The sequence below is a fragment of the Lolium perenne genome, chromosome 7, assembly GCF_019359855.2.
Source record: "Lolium perenne isolate Kyuss_39 chromosome 7, Kyuss_2.0, whole genome shotgun sequence".
Classification (NCBI taxonomy): domain Eukaryota; kingdom Viridiplantae; phylum Streptophyta; class Magnoliopsida; order Poales; family Poaceae; genus Lolium; species Lolium perenne.
This window is the reverse complement of record NC_067250.2, coordinates 322,130,898-322,148,903: the sequence shown is the minus strand read 5'-3', so window position 1 is coordinate 322,148,903 and position 18,006 is coordinate 322,130,898.

Below are 18,006 nucleotides of genomic sequence, written 5' to 3'. Positions count from 1 at the left end.
ACGACCCTGGTCAGCGCTCCCTCCTCCCTTCACCTCACGGCCTCCCTTCTTTTCCCACTAACGCTGCTGCTGCATCTTCCCTCTTTGCAGCTCCTGAACGACGGTGGCACAGCCCGACGGAGCCGCATCACCATCCTGGAAGGAGCCACGGCCGAACACCAGCACGCCAACCACCCCTACCCAACCGGTGAGACCTCACATCATCCCTCGCCCTACCTCGCTCGTCGGGTCGCACGTTGCCCCGCCCCTAGTTGTATGCACAGAAAAAATACCATCTTCCACCGCGCATCCATCCCGAGGGATGACGCCGGTCTTTGCTTCACAATGCGTTCTAGACTTGCTCTACAATTACTGCACCTGCTTTGCTTGTTCGGCTTCCAAGCTTGCTTTTGTGAGGCAGCACCCGTAACTAGAAATTGGAGCACCAATGTGGTTTGTTGCTACTTGTGACGCAGCACCCGAAACTAGGAGCAGTTCTTCTCATTTTGTGAACATCTGTTCAGTTCAGATATTTCAGAAGTGAAATGTCAGTGCAGGTTTTGGATCCCTGCCGGTTTATTTCCAGAATGCAGTCAAGATTTCATTTCTAGATAGAATTAGACACCGAGTCTGTACTACTTCCCCCTTCAATAATATGCCCCACTAGTTACTGTCAGATAAGAAATTTGATTCCAAAATAGAAGTAGCACCCGTAACTAGAAGGAGTGCCTGTTCTTCTCATTTTGTGAACATATGTTCAGTTCAGAAATTTTACAATTGAAATGTCAGTGCAGATTTTGGTTGGAGCAAGTTGTTAGTCATTTGTCAGCATTAGTCTATTTATCAGCTGTGGCTTAATTAGACAAACCCATTTTTTGTTTTCTAATTATAAACCTAGTTCAGATTCATTGAAATACACAAGTGAACAAGAAAAATATTTATTGCCATTTGTCCCTTCTTCTGGAACATAAGTGGTTATGCTAATCTAAATGTTGTAGTCCCGTGCCTCTACATGCTTTGGATCTGAAGGCTGGTTTTCCGGAGGCGTCCACATCATGCGAGGAGCTCACCACCAAGGCCCACCGCCATGACCATGACACCGTTGTTTAGGAGCTCGTCGACATTGACACCATAACGTCAAGCTTCTTCCTTTGAATGTTGGTAATATGTTGGAATATCGAATATGTGTGGCTTATATATATTTACCATGTAATGCTCAACTGTGCATGAACCCTAATGAAGTGAGTTTGACATCCTATGCCATCCATGAAATTGATAATTTCTTGTTTTATGTGATTGGTTTGATTACTTGATGCGTGAGATTTTACTTCTGCTTTTGGTAGAGTTGTAAATTAGATTGGGACATGTTTGTGGGTATGTGTCCGGATTGGAAAAGTGAATTCAATTTCCTGTCCATGCCTATTTTAGTGGTTATTCCCGTTCCCTATTAATCCCGTCTTGAAGTTTGAAAAAATACTCATCATATTTGTAAAGGTTGAGATGGGTGTGAGTTTTTGTAACATATGGTTTTCACTGAAACCTGTGGATCACATTAACTTCCGCTTCTCCTAAGCATCTATTGCTCTTTTGCTAATGAAACAATATTGATGCCCTTCTCAATTCACCGTTCCTGTCGGTGCACATGATAAATGTACTATTTTAATTTTCCTAATTGCAAGGCATGGTGGTGATCGGGTTTTGCTGGACCCCACTCCAGCCGTGTATGTCGCCATCCAAGAGAAAGTTGAGATCCTACTAAAATCTCATGCTTCAAATAAAGAGGCCATGAGTGAAAAAGCTGCTGAAGTTAGCTAAAAAGAAAGTTACTTCTTATCTTATTAATCATCTTGAAAGGCAGATATATCATTTACACGTATTTTATTCATTATTAGACCAGCCTGAGGAATCTTTAGTACTATTGCACTAAATTCAGTAGTTGTGTGTGGAAAAAGTCATTTTGTACCTCGATAAATTGTGGCTATATCTGCTGGGACCATACTTTTTTTTACAGTTTTGGGATGTTATTTGCTTGATTAGAATAGTACTATAAGCTACCTCTTGCGTTCTACCTATTGGGGTGATAACCAATGAACACAGAACTTTTCATATGTTTGAGCATCTTTGAAAACCCTGATGTTGTACTTCTGATTAAGTGATGAGAAGCTATATGGGCATCTTATTTTCTGTTTTATTTCTGCACAACTTTTATTTGTCCACGACTCCTTGTTGTTCTAAATTTGCCTCGGGAACCGAGGAGCGCCGCCCGCATTATACAACTTGACATTCAGTTGCTCAAGATTTAAATATGTCGGGTTGGCTATGAACCCGTTGTCTAAGTGAAGGTGTTTCTTGTTTCTTGTAGTTTCTAGTGGACTTGCTTGTCGATGTATAATAAGAGGCTTTACTATGTACTATGTTTGTGATTTGGGCTGATGTACAAATGTTGGAGTTCATTTTTATGGTTTACAAGATGGTAGAGGGAGCTTTATTGCAGCTAGTAATAACAATGTAGACTATGATCTTGATGAAGCTACGTGTGAGGCGCTAGCTAGCGGCAAGATATGGGATCTACTTAGCGAATCATAGGCTGCAATAGTTTGATCATTCAATATGATTGTCTGGAGATTATTAACTCATTGAACGAGGGAGATTTTCACGGCGTTGGCAGCTGCACCGATCCTTGAAGATATTTGCATCCATGCAACATCTTTTTCTAGAGTCCAGTATGATTATGTTCCTAGGAATGCTAATAATGTAGCTCATGTTTTAGCAAAAAGTATGAAGCTCAACCATGTGTTTGGAGTGTGTAACCACCTAGTTTTATTATCAATTTGTTAATTCATGATGTAGGTGTGCTTGATTAATGAAGTTTAAAGCAGAGTCCTGTTGTTTCCCCTAAAACAATTAATAAACCTCATTTCCCACTTCTCTCTACTAAATGTTCGGTATACATTCTGTGCATTTTCTTGGTTATTATTAGTGATACATATATCTTGCACCATAATCTCAATATCATGCTCTTTCTTATTGGGTTTTATTCTCTATTATATTGAAGCTAAATATCATGCATAATGACTTGTCCTAATCTGGTTCTCAATTCATAAATAAGTGGTTATTTGGTGGTTAAACGAGACATCCATGTTTTCGTTGTGTCGATGTGTGCTGCAATGGGGTCTCTAATTTACTACTAGTGGACAGGCTTAGCTAATCATTTTTATCGAGGGACAAAAACATGTGTGAGCTTCGAGCCTTGTTTAGGAGTCTTGATTAATGTTCTACACTAAATAATCTTACTTGATTGCTAGTACTACATTATATTCTTAATTGATCAGTTTTTTTCCTTTCTAGTCATTGCTCTTTAGAACCTGCCTTCAGAGGCCCAACTAGAATGTTACAAGCTTTGATTTTTTCTCGCCTTTGCGTTTTGAAGTACATTCTGCTACACAATACATCTTATTTGGAGGCCACGGCCGGGCTGTGTCGTTCAGAGCACTTGTGTGACCTTAAACCTTTCCACTTCTGAAAGCCAAGGTGGTGGTGATGGTGAGGATGGGCGGCGGCGGGAATAGAAACGACGACTTGCTCCACTTGATGTTGCTAGGGATAAGAGCAGCTATGGCGACTCATAATTAGGTGCATCCTACTGCTTTTGTATGACTTTGTTGTTTTTGTGCTCCTCGTGCAACACAATATTTAGTGCACAAAAGGTTGTAGCTGATTTGGACATAGCGATTACAAATTTAACGTGTATGTTGCTAGTGTTCGGGATTTGGTTTTGGTAACGGCGTTGGACCTCTCATTTTGATAGACACCCCTAGATAAAGTCTGCTGCTTGGTAGTGGTGTTTCTAGTGGTAAACTATCACCACAGCTTAATGGTTGCCTCCCGACTCCTGTTGGTAAATGCGTCATTTCTTGCTTAATAGTTTTCACTATTTATTTCACTATAGCAAGATGCATGTTGCTACTTTATATGTGCAACATAAATATTTTGTGTATGGAAGTAGCTGTTATGTTCAAATACTTGGAAGTACATGCATCTAGCACTTGATTTCTATACATGTTCGAATGCACTACTCTTTCCAATGTCTATATATGCAGCTTGAGTTCTTTTAAAACCTGGATTTAATCTAGTGTTGATTGCACTTATTGGAGCTGATATGGAGTACTAGTTCGAGTTACTCTTTTGTGAGTCAACAATGCGACACCTTATAAGGCTGAGTTTGGTGGTTTGAAATGGTTGAGCTGCTGATGGTTATATAGAAAGTCTGATTTGTGCCCCCTAAGGATGAGTTATGTTTGAATAGTATTTGAGGCGGGTAGTTTACAATTTAGCAGATTTTTGAATTATATATTATCTGTTGTGTGACCTGGATGTCCAAAAAAGAGCAAATGTCAGGCCAAATTTTCAATTTTTTACTGAAGTTTAGTTGATTATCTAGCCTAAATTTTACTTTTGTGTTCTTTATATTTTGTGTAGTTTTCCTGGCTAGCTAGCCCTGATTATTATGTATCAATTGCTGACTAAACAAGCTAGGCAAACCATTACTATTGGCTGGATGTTCAATTTTGCTCTGTGTAGAGCGTTATGTTAACTTTGAAGGAATATGTTGCCTACTTGTTCCCTGATTGCCAACTGACCTAGGATTTTTAGAATTAGTTTTTCTTTTGAATTGGACCAGTTCCATCTACTATTTTCTTGTGTTTTTGTATTTTAGGGGAGAAATGGAGCTGGACAAGAGGTAGCCATTGCCGCTGGATCAGGCCAGTCGACGGCGTGTGGGTTTAGGTACACTTTTGGTTCCTGCGTCCCGTGTCATGTGGGGTCAAGTCGTGTGGGATTGCAACAAGTGCTTATTTGCACTACTAGTAGTTGTGAGGTGCATTGGGAGCAACAAAAACTAGTTTGGTTTACCTCATCGTGTGTAATGATCTAGATTATAATTTCACTGGAATAGGTTGAGTTCTGAATTCAGCTTTAGCATTTAGAGAAAGTGCTCATTAATAGTAGTTTCAGTTAGAGTATGAAATTGATAAAGTTCAACTCTTTATAATTATTTTTGATACGCCAATCTCTGTTTGGTCCAGCTCCTGTTGCCATTCATGATTGTTTAAAGTGTGTTGCTGGCTAATGGTTTAGCTTTGCACAGGAGGTGCAATACCTTGTTGGAGTATGTATCTACGTGCAGAATCCACACAATTAGTTGTTGGGTTTTATCACCACAATCCAAATCACTAACTCACTAAAAGAATTGTTGCTTGTGTTTTATTATGGGCAAGAGTTCAGCTACTAGAAGGTAATTGAAATGCCTCCCCTGTTTTTCTGAGGCCCTAGTGCCATGTATTTGCCTCTCGTTGCCTTCTCATAAATTTGGGTTTTTTCTGAGCTGGCCATTCGACGCAACTACTACTACACACAAGCTTAATTATTGTGGGATGTGTTTGTGGCTTTGTTCTTTATTCTTTCATTAAGTGGCATTTCTTTGCTTTATTTGTCAACATAATTCCTTATTTGTCCTCTTTGTATTTCAGGCTTTTGGTGCTAAGGCTTCGTGGGGTCATCGAGGACAAGTTGACCTCCAGATAGAGGCAAATGGTCAGCTACATCATCAGGTTATGTGTACAAGGTCGAAGACAAATGTAGTTGTACATGTAGTGTAACTGCTTTGTTCCGCATGTGATTGTTTGTCTCAATGTAGTTCCTATATAGTTTTGATTGATTAGTGAACTCATAATTTGTCTCACATCTAGCAGTCTCTACAGAAGACGATTTTTCTGAGCGTTTGTCGTATTAACCTGGGATGCAAAAATTATGATTGATTTGATTTTTCTCATTTTCCTGTTCCTTTTCCACAGGCAGTCCATCGTCTTTTTCAGGGGGCGGCCAGCAGCTCAAGACTGACGCCTCAACTCATGTCCTCAAGCAACAGTCGTAGGGAGGTGCTCTGGTGGCTTGACATTAACTACGCGGTCCCGTTAAGTCCTCATTGTGTCCTGGGTCACTAGCATTGATTTCATTCGATACTCTCTACCTGCGTATAGGTATTTTTCCTTCTGAACCTATATGCTTATGCGCCTATGGCAGCGTTTTGATTTACATGGGAGTGTGTAGGAATATTTGTGGGATATGTGCTTATCATTTTCTTGGTTTATCATGAGACAGAAGGTTGAATATATTCATAGAAGATGACACCTCTTATGTGGGTCATCTCATTTTCCTAGTTTCGTAGAGTTAATTTTGTAATGTGGGCACCTCTGGATCTGTTAGCCCCTGCCATCACAGTGGCCAGATTCTGATATGCAAGGAGGTCTTTCACTCTTTAATTGATACAAATACAAATGATTTAGCTAAGATATTTTGTGCTGAAAAAATTATTAGGCAAGTGTCAGTACGTCTATTATATTTCATACAATTGTTTTGTTATCTTTATATTGGAATGTACTTTTGTTGTAGTTGATCTAGTGCCAGATGTATTTTCTGGTCCTGTTTCTTAATACTGGAATAGAGTTTCTTAGGTGTATGCTAGTAGTATGTTTCATAATACGTATGTATATCCTGGCATGTTTATCCCGGAGTAGTTAACTTAAAATGTTGAGGATATCTCCTGTGTTTTTAGAACTGCTATGTTCGAGAGTGAGTACACATAGAGTTCCTTTTTGATGGATGACTGATGGGGCCAACTTTTACATTAATACTTTTGATAGATGCGCTCTTGCTTAGTCTTGGATTCTGGTATGTGTAAATTGATACAGTAACTTATCATGATTCTTCTTATATTTGCATTATAAAAATAAACATTGACAAACTTCATTACGATTTGTGGTGGCCCTCGACGCCTTAGGATGCGCACACCAGTGGTGCTTAGATGGAGCCAACCAAATCGAAGTGTGTCATCTCGTGACGCCGTCACAGTCGAGTTCGTCGGTAGGAGAGGGTGATTGTGGGCGCCAACGTTCTGCTCCTCGACGTCGAAACCTAGGTACACCACGAGCCCACCTCTGGCCTGCGGCTTTTTGCCATGTTCTTTCTGTCAACTTGGTTCTGGAAATTGACAAGGAGTGCTGCACTTTCAGGTGTTCATAGGGATCAAAATCCCGTCTACTATTGCTCCCCCAGCAAGGATTTGATTGGGGCACAAAGTTTCAGAGTAAAGTTAGTCTGCCACTTCCAACATACAGTGCACCTCCCATCTGTCATCATATCTGCAGCTCTGTGCGATTTATAAATTGCTGATTCAAACTTGTAGAAAAATTCTATCTTGAGAGCCGCTTGGCTCCAACATGAAGTGTGGTGGCCATCGGTGTCGCCTGCTTGCCGGTCGGACCGACAGGGTCAGGTGAGAGAGGGAGACTGAGGGTGCCACCGTCTTGCTCCTTGGCGTCCTTGGCGTTGAAACCCAGGTACACCACACGCCCACCTCCAGCCTCCGGCTTGACCCTGTTTTCTCCATCCATTTGGCACGGGAATTTGACATTGGACTTCTGTAGCTTTAGGTGTTCAAAGGCATCAAATGGTGCCGCATCTCGTCTATTAATGCTCCCAAGCAGCTATTTGACTGGAGCAGCAACTCGTTTTAGAGTAAGATTACTGGCAAGCCACTTCTATTATGTATGCTTGAATCTGCCTGTACTATGCACATGTAGTTTGGCTTTGGACGGGTAGCTTGTGTGGTTGATTATGTCATGAAATCTTCATGCATTTATATGAAACTGTTATCTTGAGCGCCACTATGATTGAGCATGACACACCATCGATGTCGGCCATTGTTTGTCTGGTGCTCATGTTGTCGGTCTGACTGCTATGGTCATGTCACAGGAAGTGCTAGGACGACCTAGATCGCTGCCTCTGCCAGGTCTCTACGTCAATTCGAGTAGCCTCTCAGATGTCGCAGCTGAGGGTAACATTAGATTGCGAGATGTTGCAATGCTTGCTTCCATTCTGTGTCATCTCCTTGTCGTTTTTTGATTTGTATAGCACGTGTTGTATTTTGTTCTGCTTCATCTGCATTGCTTTTGCTGATGCTTATGGAAAGTAAACCAAGTGGAGGAGATGGTGAGCTCCCAGTATTACTGTACTTTTTAGCATGCTAGGGAGGGTCAAGGATATTAGGAAGAAAATCCATTTGAACTGGCCTTGTATGGACAGTGCTAGCCCAGACAACACGTGCTAGTTATGAAAGCATCACTAGTATATATGCACACAAACTAAATTCAGAGCGTGAGATCTCACACCGAAAAAATATTTTCTATTTGAGAAATTCTTATTGGTTGCACAATTGCAGGTCATTTGTAAGCTACTAAGCATTGGTTAGGGATGAACGAACCATGATCTTCTTTGTTTAGTTGTGATTGTCTACTTTTTGTGGCGTGGTGTGGCTAATCATGCTTCCAAGTATAAATGGAGGGGATACTACTTTTGTTGAAAGCTAGCCAGTACCGTCGTACCGTCAATTAGGATTGAATTGTTGCATGTGTACGCTTGATTCCTAATTTAAGATTAGATTCTTAACATAGCAATGACAGTTTTATTGACGCGAACCATTTGCCTTGATGCTAACTAAAAAAAAGAACTTCCCTTCCATTGGTTGCATGCTTAGCGACAAGTAAAGTTAATCACATTACTAGTATTTAGTAGTATCTATTGTTTCTTCTATTGTTGTGGTTTTCCCTGCACCATCCTGCACAAGCTAAATTAAAATTGCATCGGTTAATTAGCTGAACTAGAACTTTTTTTTTGTCTTAGAGACAGATCCTAAACGTCCTTGGTTCTTGTTGCTGTGAATTATTTGCTATAGGGTTACTTGTTTATCATGAGCTAGCTAGTTTCTTTACCACTAGCCATTTCTTTGGTTCCAAGATTTATAAATATGTTTTTGTATTTGATATCTTGTGCCTGGTTGTGACTAAAATGTGTCTAGATAAATCTATATTAGTTGTTTCTTATGGTGTCTAGTTGTTTTCTTTTAAGTGCTGCAGATCTTCAATTTTATTGGATTAAAAGCATAAAGCTTTCCTAATGTAATACACTCTGGAAACATTATGCTTATAATCCAAAGAACATGCCTAGTGGATGAAGATTGCTATTCGTCGTTTGTAAATATCATCATATGATGAGATAATGTCTGTTGTACACTTTTGGGTTAAACACCTAGGATTCTATGAGTGTTGTTAATTTTATTGTATATGTATCACTTGCAGGATTTCCTATCACTGGACTGTTGCGTTTGAGAGCATCTTTGTAGCTGTTAAGACAGCTGTTTGGTGCGGTGGAGGCAATGTTTGGCCTCGGCTACAACCTCTCCGGTGAGCTCCTGGTTCACCGATTGATCTCCGTCTCCCATGTGCTCTATGATCTTGATGTGGGTTTTGTGCATTTGGTTTCCGTCGCTGTAGATGAACCCAGTCTGCAATTAGATCAAATGCGTAACATTTTTACCAATCAGAGTAGCGACACTATCGAGAGTCACTTATCATCTGTGTTTTCTTGTAGGTTGGAATTTCTTGTAGCTGTTGCATCCATGAGTGCAAGGCAAGAAAGTTGAACAATTTGGTAGCGATGTCAATGGCGAGATGGACAAGGGATGTCTTGATCCGTTTTCTTTGTTGGTTGGATGGCATCCTAGCTAATCGCAGTGGTGAAGATGAAGCCTGGTGGGACACGGTGACTTCCTCCACTCGAAACGACTTTGGCGGCAAGAACGGCTACAACTCGTAGTAATGTGCCTCATGGTGCCTTCTTTTGTTGCGTGTTTGATGATTGCGTTGTTGCTTATCTTGAAAGATGGAGTTATGCCCCTAAATTGATTGTTGCCCGACTTGGAAATCGTTTCATCAACTCCATCTTGAAAGATGGTTCTAGCTACTAACTGTAGAACATGGTGAGAAAAGAGTTGGTTGCACCATGAGGCACCTTGAAAGATCGTTTCATCAATTCCATCTTGAAAGATGCTACACTTTATCGCAACATACTGTTGTAGCTTGATTTGGTTGCAGTTGTAGGGTCATTAGTACTATACTGGTAAGATGCACGATAACTTCAGATTAGCTTGCCTATTTCTATGAATTTGATTTCAATAAGGACTATAGTGCAGGTTTAATCAACAATATTAACACACTATACATTGATGGTGATATCAATATGCGTATTGAGTTTTTGTTTGGACACGTTAGCATGTACTTGTTTGTCGACTGGATCATGTTTCTATTGGTTTCGCTTGCTGGCTTGTCAATTTTCTTATGGAATATGGATGGTATCTCTGCCTATGGAACTTGACTGAAAATCAACTTTAATTTATTTTGAACTTTATATTTAGGTTTTAGTGCAAATACTCTTAAGGTAGGACCATTAGAATTAAATGAGCTTGCCTTGGAATTGATAGCTTCAAATTTTAGTTAGCTCCATGTTAGCAAATGTACCGGGTCTACTTGAATACGATTTGATATCATGCTTTTGGTCCTATTTCTTGGACTGCAAATAATCGATGGTTCAGAACCGCATGTCATGTGTCGTTGCTTATGGGAAGGTAGTTATGAATGTTTTTGTTTTATTTGTTGGCCATGATAAATTGAATGCATGCCTTTTAGTTACATAGTTTGTTGCGATGATTCAGTTGCCAATTGTAGCTCTATTTCTATTGTTTTCCGGGCTAGAATGTCCGCTTTGTGCGTATCTAGAGTGAACTGAAATTTGATAACCTTACTCTGGCAGATCCTTGGGTGGAGGTGACCGAGGAGACTTGCGAGAAAGCAAAGGGTGCGGTGATTTGATATGGGCAGTTATGGCTTCAGCAGTGCTGCTGCCATTGGGCTCGCCGGCTGCATGGTGGTAGGCTCGGGTGGCCCTTGACCTCCGGACTCATCCACTCGGTATTGGCCACCACCATGTCGCTGAACGGGCGTGGACCGGCTGTAGGAGTTTACTGAAGCTACAAAGGATGCAGGTGTTACAATTTTGGTTGCATAGTTTGATGGATCTTGTTGGTGAGATGTTGTCCACTTTTCAAAATTGTTTTGTCCGATGAATGAATCACTTATCCTCTGCGTTTTGTTGTAGGTTGCATCCATGAGTGCATCGCTAGAAAGTTGAGAAATTTGGTAGGGCTACCGGTGGCGAAAGAACATCTTTGTAGATGTTAAGCTAGATGTTTGGTGCGTGGGAGGCAATGATTGGACTCGGTTACAACCTCTCTGGTGAGCTTTGATCTCTGTCTCGCATGTGCTCTGTGATACTGCTATGTTTAGTGTGCATTTGGTTTCCGTCGATGTAGATGAACTGCTGGTCAGTCTCCAGTCTGCAATTAGATCGAATTCAGAACTTTATGCCAATGTTGCTGCTGTTGGCATTGCTGAATTGGGGAGTTGTATTTGTGGCTGGCGTTGATTCGGAAGAATAATTGATAGCCTCAGAACAAATATAAAATATTGTGGATTTAGTTGTGCACTTGACAAAAATATATTGATATTTATCTTTTATTGCTGGGCATGATTTCATTTAGTAGAGCTGCCATTATATATACCCGTGCATCATGTCCTTTTTTTGGTTCAATTTTTTTTATCCAGTATTATATGCATGAATATGATGTGTTATCATAGGAATCAACACATAATGATTATATGTACTATGTGGATGATATGTGCTATGTGTGTATTAGGAATCAACACAGCATCATTTCATTGAGTGTTGGCTTGTAAAATTAGGATTGCAGTTGCTTATATGTGCTTTGTGCATTCATTCACCCCCTTGATTGCGTGTAGCTGTTGTGGCTGATGGAGGAGGGACGGCAAGCGGCATGGCATGGTCTTGGTCGCCGCCTCCACTCGGCTCCAGGAACCCACCAGCAGATGGCGACAACGCTGATACGGAAGGAGGAGCTGGCTGGTTTACGCTGCTTCACTGACCTCATCGCTGGGGCCCTTGTGCACTTGGCAGCTGACGGCGTTGACTTGCTGTGGTTTGGTTTTTGGAGAGCGGAACAACTTGATCAGAACCTATATATGCTTGCTCCATGTGTGAGGTTATGCGTATGTGTCTTGTATGTGATAATAAGTGCTCCTGTTAGCTTGGTTATCGTCATCTGACAGGACCTGATGCTTATGTAATGTTCCATGTAATTTTTGATGCAAAGGAGATCATGGGAAAAGTTTGAACTTTTACTGTTTAGAACACAGATTAACAATGTATTTGTCTAGTTAAAGAAAAATCTTCAAATTTCCATGTCTTTTCATAGCTCAGCAACAAGTTTGTATACGTGAGAAGAAATCAATCTAGATGAGCTATCTACCTTAATTCAGGTCGATAGATCAGCTTGACCAGCACTCCAGGGAAGGGAAGGCAGGTTCCCAACCGTGAAACATCTTTGGCGCGATGAGGCTGGGGATGATGGAAAATTTTGAAACTGATTTGCACTGGGCCGACGACCCTCTTGCTTGGGTCTCCGGCGAGCGCTACTGGCGATGATGTGGGAGGAGCCAGCATGCCTACTGTTTGTTTCAAATAAATATGGTATAGTGAAAAACAAAACAAAATTCTAGTCGTCTTGTTAAATCTATCAATGGTTCGTTAGACGGAGGAAGTACTAGTGTATGCCTGGTCTGCAGGTACGATATCATCCAAAGTGTGATATGATGAGATCTCTTCTCTCTGCAAAGCGAGATGGCTGTAGGGCAATGGATAAAAAATAGTCTAAAAACAGTTCGATGAGAAGAAATCTCGGGCTCCTTGTTTATTTGCTTCTCCATGTCAACGTTTATAAATTAGGATTTTAAGTTTTTGCGGTGAAGCAAAGTGTATTTTTTTAGCCTACGGATCTTGTGACCTGGAGGTTAGAAATGTGTCTGGTTCGTACCTAAGTTGAGCTTAGCTACTAATACAGTGGTATCTATCTTGTACTACGTAAGAGAATGCATATCTAGTATATTATTATTTTTCCAATATAAGTACATGCACATGGCACGCATTGTATTCCATCTATGCATCCGTGAGACCGGGAGGCATTAATTGTGGGAGGGATTTGAGGTGGTCGTTTAGGTATGTGGAATACTAGTAACATGCATAGGGCCGCCCGTCTGCAGTTAATTAGATTGATTGCTGCCTATTAATTAGGAGATTCCCTCTGTATTTTCGTTTGACGAGAGCGCAGCGCTGCCAAGTCAGCAATCCGTGGCACCAGCTATCTCGTCCGTCCATCATGTTCTGATTAAGCAACCAACGAAGAGCAACACGATCGGAGGGAAACCGAAATCTCTTATCCTTGCCGCTCGCCTAACTTTCCCTCGTGAAAATTCGAAATTGGGCAGCCCCTTCTTCTATAAGTACAAGCCAGCCATGAGGTTCCGCGTGCGGTATCGTGTGTGTGACTTGTGACTTTGGACTTTGGCGAGGACGAGGGGAGGAGAGCGAGCGCCATATACGGCCGAAGAAGATGCACTGCGTCCGGCCGAGGTCCAGCAGCAGCAGGTAAGGTAATCGATTCGTCGCCGTCTCCTTCAGTTTTGGTTCCATGAATTGGTTGGTTCTCGCTCGCTGGGATGAATAGATTTGTTTGGGTTTTGGACATTGTCAAACATTGGTTGATATTCATGACCTTGAATTGGGGCCAAGATGGTAGACCGAGCGTGGCAACACGATCGAGCGGCCCTTGTCCAGCGCGAGGAGCAGATCGATCGGGTCGTCTGTATGGATGGATGGATGCAGAGATTTGTTTGCTGTTTTTTTGCTTTCACCGTGGGACGTGTACGTATGCAGTTAATTAGGAGTTGTTCAGGCCGGGTGCGAGCGAGCGAGAGCAAAGGCAGGCGAACGAGACTAGCTAGGCTCGATCGGTTCGTTCCGTTGAGAAGGTGCTTCAGCGCAGAGAGAAAAAGACGGACTGTACGTGCTAGCTACGGCCAGGCTGGCAGCTAGCACGAGGAGACGTGCTAGCTGCAGCGCGGGCGGGCGGGCGGGCGATCAAATTGCTCTTTCCTCGCGACGGATCCGGAAGAGCCCGCACCTGAAAACTCCCTCTCACGCGACGCGGTGGCCTGAGGAGCTCCGTGGATGGAGAGCTCCCTCACGCGACGCGGCGGCCAGAGGAGCCCGCGGCTGAAGGAGCTATCGCGCTCGACTGCAGGAGTTAGCACGCTCGCTGCTGGAGGTCCTCGGCGGCGGAGATCCCGTCCGTGAAGCGGAGGCGCTTCCCTAATTTCTATCTGATCGGCCCAGAGCTAGGGGAGATCTGCCCTTCCTCTTGTGACACGGACCCTGCTTATTAGGTATTGGACAATTGCTACATAGTACCCCGTCTATATTACCCTTGACTATATGGCTATGATACTAGTAAGCACTATCATGTGGTAGTATACGTACGGAATCAACTGCAAGCATAATTAGCTATAGTTTGATTCACCTAAAAACTCTTACAATCTACTCTTCTAGGTTCTCGATTCCACACAGGAAATATCTAGGAACGTGAGTTTTCCACTTAAGTTTCATGCCCAATTAAGTATATGCTGTCGAAACTGGCATACCGATAAGCAATTCAAACCAATCAGAAAAGAACTATGGTTATGAAGTACTAGCATTCATCTCCAAGAAAAACTATGGTAGCAGCGGATCCCGAGCTCCGAGATAGACATGGACGGTGCGACTTGTCGACCATACGGGAGGCCTCGAGTACTGGAAATTCCTTTTTTTTTAATCTTGAACGCGTATGCTTCTTTTATTTGGAAAATAAAAATTTTAAAAGTTAGGAAGCAAAATTCGTCTCGATGTTCTATGTGCGTACGTATTGTTCCGCTGGCATTTTTCTCATCGGTAAAAGACAAATAATGTCTTGAGAAACGCGTTATTTTAGCTCTGAATTTTGATTTTTTTACATAGGCTGCACCAAAAGTGGTGTTTTTTCTAAAACAAGCACATAGGATGTGGAATTGCACCCATTGTTTTAACATTATTTAATATACTAGCAAAAGTGCCCGTGCGTTGCTACGGCTAAACACATATAGATCTGTATAATTAGTCTCGTAAAGTTGCACAATAAAGGCTCTAGATATACCTGGATCAAATTAGAACTTAAATAACACCAGTATTCCATTTATATCGGATTGTTTAATATTGAATACTCGTGATCAACAATTTTGTCCCACGCTTCTTCCACCTTCATAGCCACACATCCTCCACTTTCTTCTTGGTCCACATATGCCGATATGTGTGCGGCGAGACCTTTCGGAGCTTACAATGGGTGAGGATTTTTTTTATCAAGTAGGCAGAAATTAGCTAGACTTAGCGCGTCCACGACACGCTCCTCGGTCAGGTGTACCGTTGCCGCATCCTCGATCTATCCGTTTATTTAGCCTCGAAAACATACAAAAATGTGTCGCCATCACCCCCTGACACAATTGTACGAAAATTTTCGTCTTCACCCTGAGTGATATCTATTTTGTGTCAGTAAACCCCTCCTCTTTTACGCAACATGCCGCTCTTTCTTTTTATGTATATATTAATTAAGCTCTTTTACGGTGATTGGCACGGAACATTGGTTCCGTCTAATCTAATCTAGGTTCCGTCTAATCTAATTTTTCGTGACCGTTGATTAAGTTGGTAATAATTTTATGTAACTTCTATAATGCTTTGCAATTATAAACGAACATAGAAAGGAACCAGCTTCCTAAACCTAGCTCCTATTTAGCTAGAATCTATTCTCAGCCTCTATAGCTAGGTAAATACTCTACAAATAGAGTTCGTGATAGGATTAGACTACGAGTCGTTCTTTTGGAGTTTATTTGCAGATTTACCTCATTGTAAAGTAGGAGGCTGTGCTGATCTTATGTAATAGAGTCAGAGTTGTAATTCTATAGACATGCCTTGGACCCGCATATGTTTCTGTTGTACCACTCTGAGCGATATAATACTAGTGGAACGGTGTTTCATTGGTGTTGTATCAGACTTGCATACTACACCATGCAGTGGTATGCCGGGTCACCACATGTAGCAACCTCTCCTTATCTTAGTTTAGTGTTTTGTTGTGCCAAGTAAAGTCGTTGATAGTAAAGTTCATACTAGATTTGGATTACTGCACAAAAACAGATTTCTTTGCTGTCACGAATCTGGGCTGTTTTCTCTGTAGGTAACTCAGAAAATTATGCCAATTTACGTGAGTGATCCTCAGATATGTACGCAACTTTCATTCAATTTTAGCATTTTCATTTGAGCAAGTCTGGTGCCTCGATAAAATTCATCAATACGAACTGTTCTGTTTTGACAGATTCTGCCTTTTATTTCGCATTGCCAGTTTTGTTATGTTCGATGGATATTTCGATTCCATTGACTTTCAGTAGCTTTTTGCAATGTCCAGAAGTGTTAAGAATGATTATGTCACCTCTGAACATGTATATTTTGATTGTGCACTAACCCTCTAATGAGTTGTTCTAAGTTTGGTGTGGAGGAAGTTTTCAAGGATCAAGAGAGGGAGATGATACAACATGATCAAGGAGAGTGAAAGCTCTAAGCTTGGGGATGCCCCGGTGGTTCACCCCTGCATATATCAAGAAGACTCAAGCGTCTAAGCTTGGGGATGCCCAAGGCATCCCCTTCTTCATCGACAACATTATCAGGTTCCTCCCCTGATACTATATTTTTATTCCATCACATCTTATGTGCCTTTCTTGGAGCGTCGGTTTGTTTTTTGTTTTTGTTTTGTTTGAATAAAATGGATCCTAGCATTCACTTTGTGGGAGAGAGACACGCTCCGTTGTAGCATATGGACAAGTATGTCCTTAGGCTCTACTCATAGTATTCATGGCGAAGTTTCTTCTTCGTTAAATTGTTTTGTGGTTGGAATTGGAAAATGATACATGTAGTAATTGCTAAAATGTCTTGGATAATGTGATACTTGGCAATTGTTGTGCTCATGTTTAAGCTCTTGCATCATATGCTTTGCACCCATTAATGAAGAAATACATAGAGCATGCTAAAATTTGGTTCAAACAAAACAAGGAAGACGGTGTAGAGTCTTATAATGTTTACAATATGTCTTTTATGTGAGTCTTGCTGCACCGGTTCATCCTTGTGTTTGTTTCAAATAAGCCTTGCTAGCCTAAACAGGGTCGGAAGCAGCAGATTGAGGAAGCCGTCTCCACCGTTTTTCCAGGCAAGTCGTCCGCAGCCGCTAGTCCCCATCCAGATCCGAGGAGCCCATTGAAAACGGTGGAAGAAGATGTTGATGCAGAGCTACAGTAGAAACAAGAACGAGAGCATTGAATTACCAGGGGCCACAGGTCACAGGCGACGTATTGTTGGTTCGTATTATGTCTATTAAATTGCAAAAGATTCCCTGCTGCTATGGGGCCCATCTCCACGTGGACCAGTGAAAACAGGCCTATGCCCAGAGCATATGCCGCCCGGTTCATCCTTGCGTTTTCCGCACCAAAAGTGGTGTTTTTCTAAAACAAGCACATAGGATGTGGAATTGCACCCATTGTTTTTAACATTGTTTAATATATTTAAAGATGGTTTGTGCTTCCAGATATCCCTAAATCTTAAAACAGTGTAACCTCCGAGAAGGTATCATGGTGTCATTTAATCTCAATCATCCTACCCCTAATCTCGAACAGGTATCGTTTAATCTCAACCGTTCTTGTGTGTTTAACTCAGGAGGATACCTTTTGGTGGTTTACACGGTTTTGAGATTGGAGTATATGAAAGCATAAGCCAAAATATATTAAAAATATATTTTATATAAAGATAGCATATGCATCTGAAAGCCAAAACGCCGCATCCCACATGTGTACAACCTATCATTTCTTATGTGTTGCCGCTTTAGCCTCTAGGTTCTGGGTTCCATTGAAAGTAAAGGTGGGTTTTCCACTTAAATCTCACCCTGACATGGGTACACAACATAACTAGATCACGTTTAATCCACCTAGAAACTATTGGGGAGTGGGTTGTGGGTTGTGGGGATCTAAAGGCCTTTGCCAAGTTGATCCGCTATCCCCGCTATTCTTTATTATTGATTCTTTGTCGGCCTTCGTCCAACACATTGTTCAATCT